This window comes from Choloepus didactylus, chromosome 10, assembly GCF_015220235.1.
Source record: "Choloepus didactylus isolate mChoDid1 chromosome 10, mChoDid1.pri, whole genome shotgun sequence".
Lineage (NCBI taxonomy): Eukaryota > Metazoa > Chordata > Mammalia > Pilosa > Megalonychidae > Choloepus > Choloepus didactylus.
This window is the reverse complement of record NC_051316.1, coordinates 22,274,961-22,291,997: the sequence shown is the minus strand read 5'-3', so window position 1 is coordinate 22,291,997 and position 17,037 is coordinate 22,274,961.

Genomic DNA, 17,037 nt, shown 5'->3' with positions numbered 1-17,037 from the left:
GGTAGTTTCAGGTATTTACTTCTAGCTATTCCAATACATTAAAACCTACAAGTGTTATCTATATAGTATGTAAGAATGTCCACTAGAGTGACCTCTCAACTCCATTTGAAATCTCTCAGCCACTGAAGCTTTATTTCGTTTCATTTCGCATCCCCCTTTTGGTCAAGAAGATGTTCTCAATCCCATGATGCCGGGTCCAGATTCATCCCCGGGAGTCATATCCTGCGTTGCCAGGGAGATGTACACCCCTGGGAGTCAGGTCCCACGTAGGGGGGAGGGATTTTGATAGATTTATATCCAGGTAACTTTTTGGGTGCTGTTGTAAATGATGTTTTTTTAAATTTAAAATTCCAATGGTTGATTATTGTTCTGTAAGACTATAGTAGACTTTGATTTGTTTGCCTTATGTCATCCTGCCTTGATAAGCAAACTTACTAGTTCTAGCATCAGCTCTGTAGGGATTTGTTTGGGATTTGCTATATAGACAATCAAGTTGTCTAAAAATAGAGTTTTATTTCTTCTCTTATCTGTATGAGTTTTCTTTCTTTTTTTCTTTCCTCATTTCACCAGCTAGGATTCCCAATACAATGTTGAATAAGAGTTACTTGCTTTTTCCCCAATCTTATGGGAAAAACATTTAACCTTTCATCATTATAACGTTAGCTGCAGGTTTTTATTAGATTAGGTTATGAAGGGGTTCTTCATATTCCAAGTTTGCTGATAGTTTTATCATGAATTAATACTAAATTTTGCCAAATACTTTTTATTCATCCTTTGAGATGATCATGTAGCTTTTCTTATTTAGTCTGTTAATATGGTTAATTATATTGATTGATTAATTACAATGATGAATCAGCCTTGCATTGCTGGAGTGAATCCCATTTAGTCATCATGTATTATCCTTTTATATATTTCTGGATTCCATTTGCTAATACTTCATTGAGGATTATTGTTTTGGTCTTTAATTTTGTTTTATTATAATATGTCGGTCTGCTTTTGTTATTAGGATAATGCTGGCCTCCTAAAATGAATAAAATATATAACCCTACAAGTAATAGCACAATGATTTAAAGGATCTACTAACATATAATACTATTGATAAATCTGTAGAAGATTATGCTAAGCAAAAAAAACTAGATACAAGAGATTTCATGTGTATGGCTCTACTTATATGATTCTAGGAAAGACAGATCTAATCTAGAGGGATAGAAAACAAATCAGTGGTTGCCTGGGAATGGGGATAGCGATTAACTAGGTCAGAAAACAAGGGAATCTTTTAGATGATGGAGAGTTCTAGATCTGGATTGTGGTGGTGATTACACAGCTGTGTGCATTTTCATCGAAGTGTACAGAAAATGTGCACATTTTATTGTGTATTAATTATGCCTCAATTGATTTTAAAAATGACTTAGGTGAGTTGGGGTGAGAGCCAGTCAACCCTGAATTTACCAAATTGCTTGTTGACGTCACTTGTGTATGTGTTCCCTGCCCTCTTTCCACGTGGCTCTGTGACTTTGGGCAATCACTTCTCACCTGTTTGCCCCAGTTTCCTCTTCTGTCACATAACTTATGATGATTATTACCACAGTCCTTTTAGGGAACATTATCTGAGGTAATTTATGTTAGTCCTTTAATACAATGTCTGGCAACAAAGTAAGTGATCAAGAAGTAATAACTGTCATCATTATCTATTTTTATTAGTACTATTAAAAATCGAAACAACAATTTGTGTTCCTCAAAGAAGCCTGAGGCAAGATCATGGCTCATAATAAAATGAAAGAGTAAATTAGGCCTGAAAGAGACTCAGCCTCTATGTGACATGTGTGTGGGGAGGTCCTTGTGCTGTGGGGCCATCAGTTTTTTGTGAGCACTCTTTATCTGAGGATACTCATTCCTGAAATCCTGGAAACCTCTGGCCCTGTGTGCTCCTGTCAACTGGCTGGCATGACTCACCTCAGAATATTTTCAAATAGTTCAATGTCCAGGAAACTGATTTCCACAAAGGCAGTAGATGCTCCCTCCCCATAAGGCATTCCTCCCCCAGAAGCTTTTAGAAGCCAAAAGGAGCCTGGGACCATCAGCTGTGGGTTCTGTGTCATAGTCCAGGATAGTGGTTACACACAAGCTGTAAAAATATTTTAGAATATACACACTTTGGTATATTGCTATGTCAACCGTACACACATCCTAAATGCCCCCAGTTTGTAATGTCCAGAAATGCCCTGAGTTGCAGTAGAGATGATTTTATTTATTTTATGTGATTGATTTTCCCAGAGATTGTTGTCCCGAGTTCTCTTGGCAGTGGAATGACATTGCAGAACCCTGCATGACAAGGGAAAATTCAATGATCGGCAGCTGCTCTGATTCTGAGTCATCGAAAAAAGTCTTGAGATTTCACAACTGTGATAGTTATCTATTGCTGCATAAAAAATTGCCGCAAACTTAGCGGCCTAAAGCAACACACATTTATGATCTCATGGTTTTTATGGGCCTAGAGTGCAGCCACAGCTTGACTAGGTCCTCTGCCTCAGAGTCCCTCATAAGGCTGCAACCAAGGTGTCCAATGGGTTGAAGTCTCAAGAAGACTCATGAAGGCTCAACCAGGGCAGAATCCGTTGTCAAACCCACATGGTTGTTGGCAGAATTTCAGTCCCTCAAGGGCACAGGGGCTGTAGGCCTAAATTCCTAGCTGGCTGTTGGCCAGAAGCTGCAATATGGGCCTCTGCAACACAGCTTCTTGCTTCGCCAAAGCCAGCAAGGGAGTCTGCTAGCAAGACCCAAGTCACAATATTCTGTTACCTAATGCGGAAGTGACCTCTCATCACCTTTGGTTGGAAGGAAGTCACTATGTCCTGCCCGCACTGAAGGAGCAGGGAATGAGCAAGGGCACGACTGACAGAAGGTGGTGATTCTTGCAGGCGATCATAACATCTGCCAGCCACAGGTTCTGGTGTACAAATGTACTGCATCATGTTTGTAATTTTCCTGTGGATGGACCCATGTCCCATCTGTTTCAAGTTTGAGGCTCTTATGAACAAATGAACAATCTTGTACTGGTCTTTTTTTGAACATGTGTATTCAGTCCATGTGAGTATATACCTAACAGTGGAATTGCCTGGGCAGGTGTATAATTAACAATGTGATGTCTTTTTTATGACAGTTCAAGCACATAAAACAATTGATTGTACCTGAGGTGCTATTTTTGCTTAATTGGGGAGCATAATTTAATAACGTTAATTAACTCTGTCTCTGCTTTTAATACATATGCTTAGTTATTACCATAACTTTATGATTTATTTGACCGATTTGGAAACCTGGTTCATAGGAAGTAAAGAAATAAGTGAGGACTGCATACACCTTAAATCCTCAAACAAATATTTTCTTGACTAATCAAGAGTCCTAAGAAGGATTTTGTCTTTGACCCCACAATAAAGCAGCATTTAATTAACCCTAATTAGTGCTAATGCTTTACACGTATTATCTCATTCAATCTTCATAACAATCCTATGAGGAAAGTACAAATATCACCTCCGTTTTCTAAATGAGGAAACGGAGGCTCCGGGGAGTTACAGAATCTGCTGGAGGTCCCCCAGCTGGAAAGCAGCAGGGTGGCTACTCACCCGCCGCCCCAACTCCAAGCCCACGTCCTTCTCTGCTATGTACGCTGCTCTCTCAACTCAGTGTAGGGCTGAAGGTGGACAGATAGCATGGAATGCTTTCACAGAGATGTTTCAGGATAAGGAAGCAGTGACTTAACTGTTTAGAAATGTGGAATTATCTTTCTAAATAGTGCAAAATCTGTGCACAGAAGGGCAAATTCGTCGTCTGCTGATACGTTCTTCTCTGCATGAAATAGCTACTTTTGTCTCCATTTAAAAACTGCTGCATAGCCTTCCCACTGTGAATGAGGAGTAACCCTTCCTCTCCAATTGCAACTCCTTCCCACCCAAGGCTAAACACGTCTCATTTGTTTTAATTTCACAGGAATACGTGTCATTGTGACATTTTTTTTTTACAAACCATACAAAAGTATAAAGAATATTTTTTGAATGGAAAAAAGGGTGCTAAACAATATAATACACTACCTTTTATGGCAAAGAAAAGGCAAGAATAAGAATCTATAGTTTTATTTGTTTGTACATGCACCAATTCTGGAAGGAGGCATGGGAAACTTCAACAGATGTTACATGAGTGGTGGTGGAGTGGAGACTGAGATGAAAAGAAACTTTTTACTGGGTATCCTTTTAACTTTTTTGGAAGCTGAACCAGTGACTTAATTACTTGTTGAAAAAAAGAAATTAGTTTAAATGTAGCAAAAGCTGAAAAATATAAAAAGAACATTAAAAAGTTTGTGTTCCCTACAGTACTCCCTGCTCCCTATCCCATTGCCATAGATAATAGTTTGCTACATATTTTTGTGCCATGGTTTTTCAACCTCTGCACTATTAACATTTTGGTTAAAAAGATTCTTTCTTGGAAATGAAATAAGCTTCAGTGGCTGAGAGATTCCAAAAAGAGCCGAGAGGTCACTCTGGTGGGCACTCTTACGCACAATTTAGACAACCCTTTTTAGGTTCTAAAGCATTGGGGTGGCTGGTGGTGGATACCTGAAACTATCAAACTACAACCCAGAACCCATGAATCTCGAAGACAGTTGTATAAAAATGCAGCTTATGAGGGGTGACAATGGGATTGGGAAAGCCATAAGGACCACACTCCACTTTGTCTAGTTTATGGATGGATGAGTAGAAAAATAGGGGAAGAAAACAAACAGACAAAGGTACCCAGTGTTCTTTTTTACTTCAATTGCTCTTTTTCACTCTAATTATAATTCTTGTTATTTTTGTGTGTGTGCTAATGAAGGTGTCAGGGATTGATTTAGGTGATGAATGTACAACTATGTAATGGTACTGTAAACAATTGAAAGTATGATTTGTTTTGTATGACTGCGTGGTATGTGAATATATCTCAATAAAATGAAGATAAAAAAAAAAAAAGATTCTTTCTTATGGGGGACTTTTCTGTACTTTATGTTTCACAGCATCCCTGGCCTCTAGTGGCTAGATTCCAGTAGCACCTTTCCCCCCACCTCCACCAGTTGTGATAATCAAAATGTCTCCAGACATTGCCCAGTAGCCCCTGGGGAACAAAATCACCCCCAACTGAGGACCATTGTTCTAGATTTTCTCTGTGCCTATAGATACATGTGTATATCAAAATATACACATATTTTATTTGATTTTGATTTTAGTGGGATCATACCATGAACATTTTTCTGAAATTTGCTTTTTGCACTCAGCATTAGATCCTTTATACTGTTCATGTTAGCACACACAGACCAACCTCATTCTTTTTAACCAAGCCACGTAACCATGCTTAAACATTCCCCTATTGATAAACATTTAGGTTACTGTCACTTTTTTGCTATTACCAACAATGCTACAATAAAAACCTTTGAATGTGTGAAGGATGTAATCTCTATGCTTATGTGACTATTTTTGTAGGATAAATGTGAATTTCTGGAGGCAAAAAGTGTGTACATTTTTTTTAAATGATAAATGTCCAACTTGCTGGTCAAAAAGTTCCATCCATTTATCAATGAGTGAGAGAGCCTGGTTCTCCACATACCACCAACCCCAAATTTTGTCCATCTTTTACGCCTCTACAAAACTGAGAGATTAAAGAAAAGATACATTATTTTAGGGCACTCTTACCAGTACCAGAGGTGACATATAGTCTGCCTGAGGGAAACAACAACTGCTGCCCAATGGATGCCAGATGGCTTCAGCTTAGCTGAACCAGTGCTGGGCCTCTGGTGGAGCATCCAAAGCAGGGAGGGAAGGGCTCTCCCCTAGTATTACAACAGGATCTTATTGAGAGGAGTCCTATACCACCTGCTCATGCAAGTATGTCACTTCCTGGGGTCCTGGGCGAGTGTGATTGTGAATGTACTTCCATTTGATGATGCTCTGCTCCTGGCACTACCTGGGTGCGTATAATGTTATCCAGGGCTCAGGATGTGATGGCAATCTCTGGCCTCAGGAGGACCTGGGAGCTCTCGGTGATCCTTTCTATTTCCCACAAGTCCCTATACCACACCAAACGTTGCTTCTCAAAGGGTGAGTAGTGTTGAGCTGCATCTGGGAACTTCATGGTCCAAAAAACCCAGGGATCTGCAAATTCCTGTTGCTCACTCCTTCTGCCAGAGAGAGCAGTTGGCATGGGTCTGAGTGACAAAAACTTGTAGCTCAAATGGAGATCCAGGCTTTAAAGCTCTGAGGGTCAGGGTGGCTAAAACAGCTGTCTTTACCTCCTGCAGGGGCTACTCCTCCTCCATTCTCAGTAGAAAGTACCTGCTTTCCATATTACCTGATATAGGCATGCCAGGAGGATACAGAGATGAGGAATATGCTGGCACCAATATAAAAATAACCTAATTAACTGCTAGGCCTCCTTTTGGGAAGTGGGTGACTTTGGGGGCACTAATTTGTCCTGCACAATGTCAAGAATCCAGAGCTGGGCTCCAGCCATATACTACCTAAGAAAGAAACCTGCTGGGCTGGGCCTTGTATCTTGTCAGAATTTATGGCCCATCCAGACTGTTGAAGCCCACTTAGAAATGCATGCAATCCCCAAGCAGTTTGTTCCTCACTCAGGCCACCAACATAATGTCATCATGATGTAATAGAACACTCGGAGTCCTTTGGGCAGGTGTAGCTTACTCAATTGCTGTCCCATCCATTGGTGGCAGAGAGTGGGGCACCTTAAATACCCCTGTGACCATACAGTGAAGGTGTCCTGTAGGCCTTGCCACTGGAAAGCAAATTGATCCTGGTCCTCCTCTGAGCAAGGGATGGAGAAAAAAGCATTCACCAGGTCAACGACCACATACCAAACTCTGGTGGAAGCCATAATGGCTTCCATGAGAGTCAAAATGTCTGGGATCACTGATGCCTAAGGGGGCACTTCTGCATTCAAGTGCTCATAGTCTATAGTTAGCCACCACGCTCCACTCGCCTTTTTCACTGGCCACACTAGGCTATTATAGACAGAGATAGTGGAGCAGAGGACACTCACAGATAAAAGATCCTTTATATATTCAGTATTGTCCTTTTCCCCACCAGAAATGCAATATTGCCACTGCTGGGCAATACAGGAGTTGGGAGCACTCGGGGGGGTGGGGCACAGCCTGTGGCTCACCCAACCGTGATGGCCACAATTTGCTGGGATGGGGGCATGCATCCTTGCAGTTGTCACTAGGAGGTGCTGAGTGTCAACTACTGCAATGGGAAACATGGCCACAGGGACCATCCCACAGGGTAGCAGTAACTTCTGTCCCCATACCTGCGTAGAATACTTGAAGCCTCTCAACACTATTCACCACCCCTCCCCTCTGCATCTCCTTGAATAATAATGAACTGGGCACCTGCATCCAAAAGCACCATAAAGATTTGTTCACTGCTCCCAAATTGTGCACTCACTGGGGCATATGGCCTTTGGTCCCCCAGAGGGTTGGCAGGGCCCTTGGCCCCACCCCTAGGCCAACTTTAATTTAGTCAAGTTTGGGTGGAGGGATCCCTGCTGGGGACCAGGCTCCTCAGTTGGTGCCGAAGGAAGAGGTGGGAGATCCATAGAATCCTCTTCCCCATCTACTGCCCCCATCAGAGATTGTAGTGTGGGAGCCAGGCAAGGGCAGACTATCCCTGCTGAGCCCTCCTCCCAACCCATATTTGTCCCAAAGTACCCCACTCGAGAGCTGCATATGGTACCCTCCAGAACCCCCACTCCGGGAGCCATAAGAACACAGCTAAGCAAGGGGGGCCCTGAGAGGAAGGGGCGGCCACCAACCCATCTCAGTTTTCGGACCCTCCAGATTAAGAGGCAGGCGAGTACTGTCCCCATCGCCTGCTCCTTTGTCAGTTTACCAAGGTGAGCACCCTCCCAGTATGGGAGTTCCCGCTCCAAGCAGGGATGGCACAACAAAGCTGCTCAGTCACATCTCCCAGGGTAAGATGTGGGGTGCAGAGCTGAATCAGCTTGTCACCCCACTGCAGGAGGGGGGATGACTTTCTAATAAAATCACCAATGTCCTGTAGCAAAATGGGGATCTATTGAGGGGCTAAATCCCTCCAGCATGTGAGGAATATCCACATGCCAAGACCCAGTTGTCACAACGTGACCACGGCTTCCTCATTACTCCAAATATTAGTTGGAATTTGGAGGTGGTCACCCAGAGTGGGATATGCTCATCTGATCCCAGAAGGACCTAGTCAACAGTCAAACAGACAGCCATGGCATGCCTGAGGTGCCCCCATGGTGAGCCACTCCTGCCCCCTTCCTCCTCTCTTAACTCCAGTTGACTAGGAGTCTGTCGGAGGAAAGTGTTGGACACAAGGGGAACGAGACCCTTCCACTCAGCCTGGTTGATCAGGGTGGAAGTTGCACCCTCACTGTAAAATTGGGACAGCCAGAGAGGAGATCCTCTCTCAGCTTCTGCCCATAGCTATCTTTCATAACCCATATCTCCTTCTCCATAAAAGCTCATACTTTCATTTTCTCCATCTTCAGTTTTCTAACAGTTTCCCAAATAATGACCAGCTTCACACTAACCTCAAGATCAGTCTGGGAGGCCTGAGTGTGGATATGCCTTGTTCCTGAATGAGAACAGATAAAAGAGACCATGGGCCAGAGGAGTTTACTGGGTCAGGCTGTCGAAGCCTCAACCTCATTGATCTCAGTGTGGAACCAGCTCATCAACTCCCTGGCATTCACAGGGGGATTTTCAAAGTCCCATTTATTGCTTTCTTTACCCCAGAAGACAGAAACAGTGGGCCCTAGGTCCCCCAGCCATGGGTTTAGTACCTCCACCCAGGCTGGAAAGATGGGGGCCATCTCTCAGTTGCCCCAAATACTCCTGTACAAAAGGAATGCAAGGGCATTAACAAGAACCACCAAAAAATTCAACCCACTCCATGCTTCCCTGTACATTCTGCTTTTTGCACTAAAATCTGTAGAAGGAGTTGCTACATGGTGCATTGTGGGAACTTTGAACAAATGACCACTTTATTACTTACACAGCACAAAGGGTCCAAAAGAACAGGGGAAGAGATCCCATCTCCCAGGGAGGCCAAACTGCTCGGTCAGGGTTGGTGGATGGCAGCTCCACTTGCCCTACTTTGCTTCTGAGGGGAGAGACAAATCTGTGCTGCCCACAGTGGGTAGTTATCTATCCAAGGAGGAGGGAGCCCAGCCACTGAGATTAGCAGCTGGAGCTGATTGTTCCCAGTTTCCGGGTTCAAGGCATGACCAGGCCCTTTCAATAGAGCTAACATCTTCCCCAGGTTGTGGAATGAAAACAAATCGAACCATCGCCTCCCAATAGAGGAGGAGGTGTGGGGTAGGTGAGGGCCCGGAAATGGCCGCCCAGCGTGTGTCTGTGACTTCCTCAGCAGGTGGAAATGACACCAGTGAAGTGTTAATACTCACATGAATTTGTTTATTTGTTTTTATTATCTGACTCAGGCTTCTTGCTTCACCTTTTTGTTTATCTCATTGCCAACTGGTAAGCAAGACAAGTTTTGGTAGTTGCCTGAATCAAAAGAAGCAGCTTTGTCTCTTAACGTTGAGTCTGCCTACAGAGTTAATATTTTTCAAAAGTTCTGGGCTCTTCAAAGAAACTTTTTGGCTCTGACTGGAAATAGTGACTAGGCAATAACAGGCAAAACATTCTGTGCTGTTCTGAGGTATGAAACATTACATGTTTGGTGAAGCAACACGACAAACCTGCTGTACCTGGGCTGCTTCCACCGAATGATTCACTGGTTCTCTGGGCCATTTTGTCAACATCATTATCCCAGTCACTACAATTAGCATTTATTCAGAGCACCCACATGGAGATGACATTGCACTTCGCAATTGACAGAGTGCATGGAAGACAAATAGCACAACTTAAAAAGTAAACTGTTGAAACTGTATGTTTGAATATGAAACATAATACAAACATACCAGGAAATCTGAGTCTACCCAGGTCACATAGGTAGAATAAACTCATTGAAACTTATCATCGAGCTTCGCAATGGTTATCTGTGTTGCAACAGACTATGAAGCAGATGGTCTTTCCGTACAAAAGATATTGAGAAAGGCTACCAGTCTCTTTGGGAATTCCAGAGTCAGATTCTAGAGATTTGGAAGGGCATTTGATTCTTTTCCAGAATCCTTTCTACAGTATCCCTGATCAGTGAGTGACCATCATGTCTCTAAAGATGGGAAATTTGCAGATTCAGCGGAAGAGTCAGTAGGTTAAGAGATGGAAATTTCACAGAATTCCATAAAGAAAGCCTGGAACAGAAACACCCTAGAAATTATCATAAGAGGACTGTTATACAAATGTTTTCAAGTTAATGGCCTTTAGTAAAAGAGACTTTAAGTGGTAATTGGAGTTCAACCAAGACCATTTTCTTCCATTCTATTTCTCAAAAAGCTCCTGCTGCTTTATATCCAATTCAGTTTCATCTTGGACTATATAGACGCAAAGTAGAAAGAAAAACAGAACAGCAAAACCCATCTGTGCCTGCTTGAAGGGTAAACACCTGTTGGAGAAGCATGCCCAAGCTTTCTGCAAAATGAAGTACGATAATCCCCAGTTTATAAGCAGGTTATGTGACCCTTGTATATCACCAATGAGCTGTTTGGAAACCAAGATATATCTTCTCACAGAGATCGTAGCTCAGGGTAGGTACTGAGGCTGATACACAAAAGTTAACTTAACTGCTAATATACCCAACATTGGCTCCTCCCAGTGGTGCCATGATGGAACCTGACCTCTTTGGGCCACAGGATCATCCTCAGGAGCCAAACACATATCTGTCCCTGCATTAGGATCAAGGACTGCTCATTCTCCCCAACCTCCCGGTGCCGGGCACTGAGAGACAGTGGGCTCTTCCCAACCTCACATGATGCGGCTGGGGCCTGGGAAAAGAAGAGAACTGGGGGTGGGGTCCAGATGGCTCTAGGTGCTGAGTGGGGTTGGAGAGCCTAGGGGCTTCCCCAAATCTGTCTCATCACCCTTGGTTCCCCCAGTCCCACAGACCTGCCCATGTATTCCCTTTTCACTAAGGAATTGAAAGTTTCCACTCCATTGATACCCAGCCCCATGGAGGTTTTCTGAGAGTGTTTATAGCAGGTAATGAAGCAGCATATGGTGAAGTCGAGAGGCCCTCCTCTGCCTCAAAGTTATCCTTGGTCCATCCTGTGCACAAGGACCAAAAGGAGGCTTTGCTGCATGTCAGGGTAAAGCCAGGCTTTGGCCATGTGCAGTATCTGGTCCCAGATCTGGGTGCAAAGGCTCAGGAACAAGGAGCCAGGGCTGGGGGCTCTAACTCTGTGCTGGGGAAACCACTCAACTGTGAGGAGCCAAGGAGCAGGATTGAAGCAGCGAATCTGACCTCTCCTTTCCCCTTCCAAGGACACATCCTGCCCGAGCAGGTGCCTCTCTCCAGGCCCGGGTGGGTCAGTTCTTCTGAAGAAGAGGGAAGAACGATAGCATCTGTGCCCATCAGTTGCTCAAAGTGGACCATTTGGTGGGAAAATATACACTCAAAAAGCTTTAGAAAAAAATAAAATCAACTTCCATAGTATTAATTGACTTTTAAAAAATATGCTCCTATAAATTGATAAAGAACCGATCAATGACCCAATAGAAAATGCACAAAGAACATAAACAGGCTATTCCAGAAAAAAATACAAATGGCCAATATGAAATTATATCAAAATGTACTAATAATAAAAAACAGAACTCAAAAGCTTATGCGTGAAAGAAGCCAAATATAAAAGGATACGTCCTCTATGAGTCCATTTATATGACATTCTAAAAAAAGGCAAAACTGTAGTGGCAGAAAGCAGATCAGTTGTTTCCAAGGGACAGGCTTGGGGGAGAGGATTGACTTCAAAAGGCACAAAGGAACTTTTTTTGGAAATATTCTATCTCTTGACTGTGGTGGTTACATGACTGATCACATTTTTTTCAAAACCAATCAGCCACTACACTTAAAATTGGTGAAATTTGTTGTATGTGAGTTGTATCTCGATAGAGCTGACAGACAAAGAAGAAAAGATTTTAAAAATCTAATTATAGCTATAAAACCAACTCAAAATTCTATGTTTTTAGCCCTAGAAAGGTCTGTAGAGACATCTAGTCCAACGCTTTCCTTTTATATTCTATAAATGAGGAAATGGAGGCCCACAGAGAGATTATTTGATTACTCAAAATTATACAGCCTGCTATAGGCCAAGTTGTATCCCAGCCCCAGGCCTGGTGCCTTTTCAGTCTTCTTTGTGCCCTGCTGTCCTCCCCAGAACATTTAAACTGTAAACATTATCACAGGAGTAATTCATGAGTACCATAAAATAACCTGCAGACATGTAATACCTTAAATTTTGACATGTCTCCATTGTACCAATCAGGGTTCAACAAGAAAAGTAGAACCAGTAAGAGATACCTATTGTTCCAGTTTGTTAAAGAGGCCAGAAATGTAACATACCAGAAATGGACTGGCTTTTTATAAAGGGTATTTATTAGGTTACAAATTTTACAGTTCTAAGGCCATTAAAGTGTCCAAATTAAGGCATCAAGAGGTAGATACCTTCTCTGAGGAAAAGGCCAATGGCGTCCGGAACAGCTCTGTCAGTTGGGAAGGCACATGGCTGGCGTCTCCTGGTCCTTTGCTCCCGGGTTATGTTGCTTTCAGCTTCTGGTGCCAGCAGCTTTCTCCTTAAGCGTCTGTGGTTTCTCACTTAGCTACTGTGGGGCAAACTCTAGGTTTCATCTCTTAGCTTAACATCTCCAAATGTCTGGGTCTGTGTCAGCTCTGGGCATTTTCTAAGCATCTCACCTCTCTTTTCAAAATGTCTCTGCCTTTTATCCTCTCATAAAGAATGCCAGTGAACTAATTAAGACCCACCTTGAATGGGCAGCGTCACAACATCATAGAAATAACTTAATCAAAAAGTCCCACCTACAATAGGTCTGCCCCCACAAGATTGGATTAAAAGAACATAGTCTTTTTATGGGGTACATAAAGATTCAAACCAGCACACCTGTGAAGAGATTTATTGCAAGAAATTGGCTTATGCAATTGAAAGGGCTGGCTAGGCAAGTCCAAAATCCATAGGGCAGGCTGTCAGGAAGGGCAGGCCAGAATTCTCAGGCACAGGATGAAAGCTGCCATCCACAGATGGAATTTCTCCCGGGGAGCCTCGGTTCAGCTCTTAGGGCCTTTCAATAGATTGAATCAGCCCTACCTAGATTATCTAGAATAAGCTCCTTTACTTAAAGTCAACTGATAAGGGATTTTAATCACATCTACAAAATACCTACACAATAACACCTATTGTTTGATTAGATAACTGGGAAGTGTGTTTTATTTATTGACAAATAAAACTCATCATACCTGTGTAGCAGCTAAGGAAGATATTACTGTTACTATTCATCTGTTGGAGGACTGGAAGCACATAGTGCTTAAATTATTTGCCTAAAGGCACACAGCTAACTCACATTTTGTTTTCCTATTGTAAAATAAATTCTGACTCATATAGTTGTTGGGAGGAGTGGTGTAAATTAAAGCAACTGTGGGTTAAGGGCCTGGCACATGGGTTCTCAGAGAAATGATCAAGCAAGGAACACCCAGGAGGCACAGGGCATGTCCTCCTGGAAGCTGGTGGGGCAGGAAGAGGTGGAGGCCCAGGGAGGTCTGGGAGCATGGCTCTCTGGGGTTCACCTGTCTTTTTCTGCTTTCCGCATGATACCAGGTAAGCCAGAACCCACAGTCCACGCCAAGAGACTGGCCCCAGGGAGCTGTGTGTTTCCTAGGGCTGCCGTGACAAATTTCCACAAATTGGCTAGCTTAAAGCAACAGAAATGTATTATCTTACAGCTCTGGAGGCTGCAAGGCCAAGATCAAGGTGAGAATTGGCTGACCACACTGAGACACTTTTCCTGTTGGACTCTGCCGATCATTTCCCTTTGCTTGCCCGGCTTCCCCGTAAAAGTTTCTGCTATGCTTTCCTTACCCCTCCTTGCCCTGTAAAAGAAAAGCCATTTTCTCTTTGGTTTGGAGACACTTGCAGCTCCTGAATTCAAAACCTTCACATTGCAATGATTTTCCTCCTGAAGAAAGCCTCTCCTTATCTAAATCCAGATTTTTTTTCTGTTTGACATGTTTGAGAACCCTCGTGATAGGGTGGTTGGGAAGATTAAAGGAAGGAACGTGTGCCAGGCACCTAACAGTGCTGGTACCTAAGTGTTATTTAGCTATTAGTATCATCACCATCCTTACCATCGCAGGAGTCGTTCCTGATAGTAATGCTTTAATTTCCAAGAGTACCAATTACTATCAGATTGAGATGACCTTCTTCTGGAACAGTTCTCAAGGCATATATATATATATATATATATATTTATACACACACACACACACACACACACACACACACACATATATACATACACATATATACATACACATATACATGTATATACATAGATATATACATATATATGTCTCTTAATAATACAAAGGTCTTCTCTGTCTTTAACATTTACCATAATTACACAGGGTGTCAGGGAAAAAAAAAATCGTCAAGTTCCAATATTAGGGGACTATTGCATTTAGGGGAGAAATGCAAAGCTTAAACCAGAAATGTCTTAGGAAAGAGGTGGATGAGCAAAGTTTTTTGTTTTGTTTTTTTTACGTAGAGACCCTGGGATAGGTGGCTGTTGAAAGTGGGATGTGGGTGCTACAAGCTGCTGGAGGGGAGGTCTTGGAACCTAAAGAACTGTGTCAACACAATGCAGTAACAGCAAGGTCTTGGGAAAAGAAATGTCTGCAGTCAGGTATATGAGGTGGGGATCTGGGCCTGAGATACAGCAAAAAAGTTACAGCAAGGGAAATTCACATAGAGTTTGGAACCTGGTGATCCTAGTCAAGCCAGCCTAAAATTAGGTCAAGCATGACATGTGGATCAACCTTGTCAAGGGACTTATTTTAACTTATGCCCTGTGCAATAGCCTGATTAATGGTGCCTGAAGATACCAGACCCTGATCCTTGGAACCTGTGTATGTTATCTTATATGGCAATGACTGTGCATCTGTGCTTAAGTTAAGGATCTTGAGATGGGGAAATTATCCCAGATTATCAGGGCCGTAAATGCAAAAACAAGTGTCCTTATAAGAGGGAGGCAGAGGGAGGCCTGACACATACCCAAGAAGGGGAGAGGCTGAGTGACCACGGAGGCAGAGAACGAAGTGGTCCAGCCACTGGCCAAGGAAGGCTGGCAGCTTCCAGAAGCCAGAAGAGACAAGGAACGAGAGAGCTTTAGAGGGACTGTGGCTCTGCTGACACCTTGATGTTGGCCCAGTGATACCGCTTTCAGGATTCTGGCCTTCAGAACTGTGAGAGAATAAATTTCTGTTGTTTTTAACCACTGAATTTGTGGTGATTTGTTGCAGAAGCCCTAGAAGCTAATGTGCTATGTTTCTTGAAAAGATTGTTTTTCAGATTTGAGGATGAGATCCTCTGGCATCCAAATGAGAGTTTGTGGGCTCTAGCCTGACAGGTTAGGAGAAGTCTCACAAGGTCAGTTTCCTTGTTATTCACTGCACCAAGATGCTTAGCCATCATTTAAATCTGTCCGTGATGGCCTATGCCCATTTGCTGTAAAATCAAGATGACTGCAATTAATCTCAGAGGTTAAAGTGGAAAATCTAAGCCTGAGAAAAGCTGTTACGAAATTTACATAAAGATTGTGTCTAGGTAAATGCTCAAACTACACCAAGCAGAGGACAAGAAGCACAAAAGTAGAACTTCATTCATTCTGATTGGCTGATTGATTGACTTACTTGATGAATTGGATGACTGTTTAAGGGAAAAACAAGGCTACAGTAACTCAGAAAATTATTTCATAAATGGTTTTATATGAACATCAAATCATAAACAGCCTGTTTTCTATTCAATTATAAATGATAACAGACAATTTTGAAAATGGACAGTTTTCCGGATAATGTTTTTTAGAGTAATTCTGGTCCCAGTGAATTTAAACACATCAGAGGGTCTTGTTTTATTGGGAAGGGGCATTACATGACCTCAATGCTTTGAATACCACCACACTAAATTCCCCTACATTTAAAATTTTAAGAGACTGGATAAAGAATTATATCCCATCTTACTGGTGGGCAAAAGAAATGTATACAGATGCACACAGGAATATACTCTCACGGACACTGCATTCTAAATAGGAATCGGGAAGTTCTGCTGTATGCATTTTATCATCAAAGGCAATGCTAAGCCTTGGTTGCATGACTAAAATGTGAACATTTTAATAATTAGCCCTCATCAAAGTTAATTTGCAAAGAAATGGGGATAGCGAGTAGGAACAGGAACAAAATATTTAGCAACACCACGTTTCTGTCATGCAAAAAAAAAAAATGGAGATAGAGTAGAAACAGGAACAAAAGTTTAACAATACCATGTTCCTATAATGCATTATTTAACAGATTATGTATAAGTAGATGTTGCCAAGACTTAGAGCAATGACGTTTTCCACTTTGTCCCTTAAATGGCTTTTTCCCATATTTCTCCTGCATTTAGATATTTCTTGGTTTAATTTTAGATTGTGAGCACACATGGTTTAAAAAGAGTCCATTTTTTCCTCCATTGCATTTGTATTGCATTCCAGGAAACCAAGAGGTTTCCATTCTTTGGAGCAATGCTTGCCACACAGCCTCCTGCCAGGCTACTGCGCAAGCAGTTTTTTCCTTCCTATGCAATCTTACGGAGCTGTGACCCCAAGGACAACTGTGAAACCCACAAGTTAGAATAACTTAGATTTTTTTGTGATACACTGAGGAAACAAACTATGACCAGACCATATATGACAACAGAACTCTGACCCACTAAAGAAGTCAAACCATAGTCTCGGCAGCAACCAACTCATCACAGATAGGACTTGCTTAATGACGGCCAGCTTCCTTACTTTTGTCC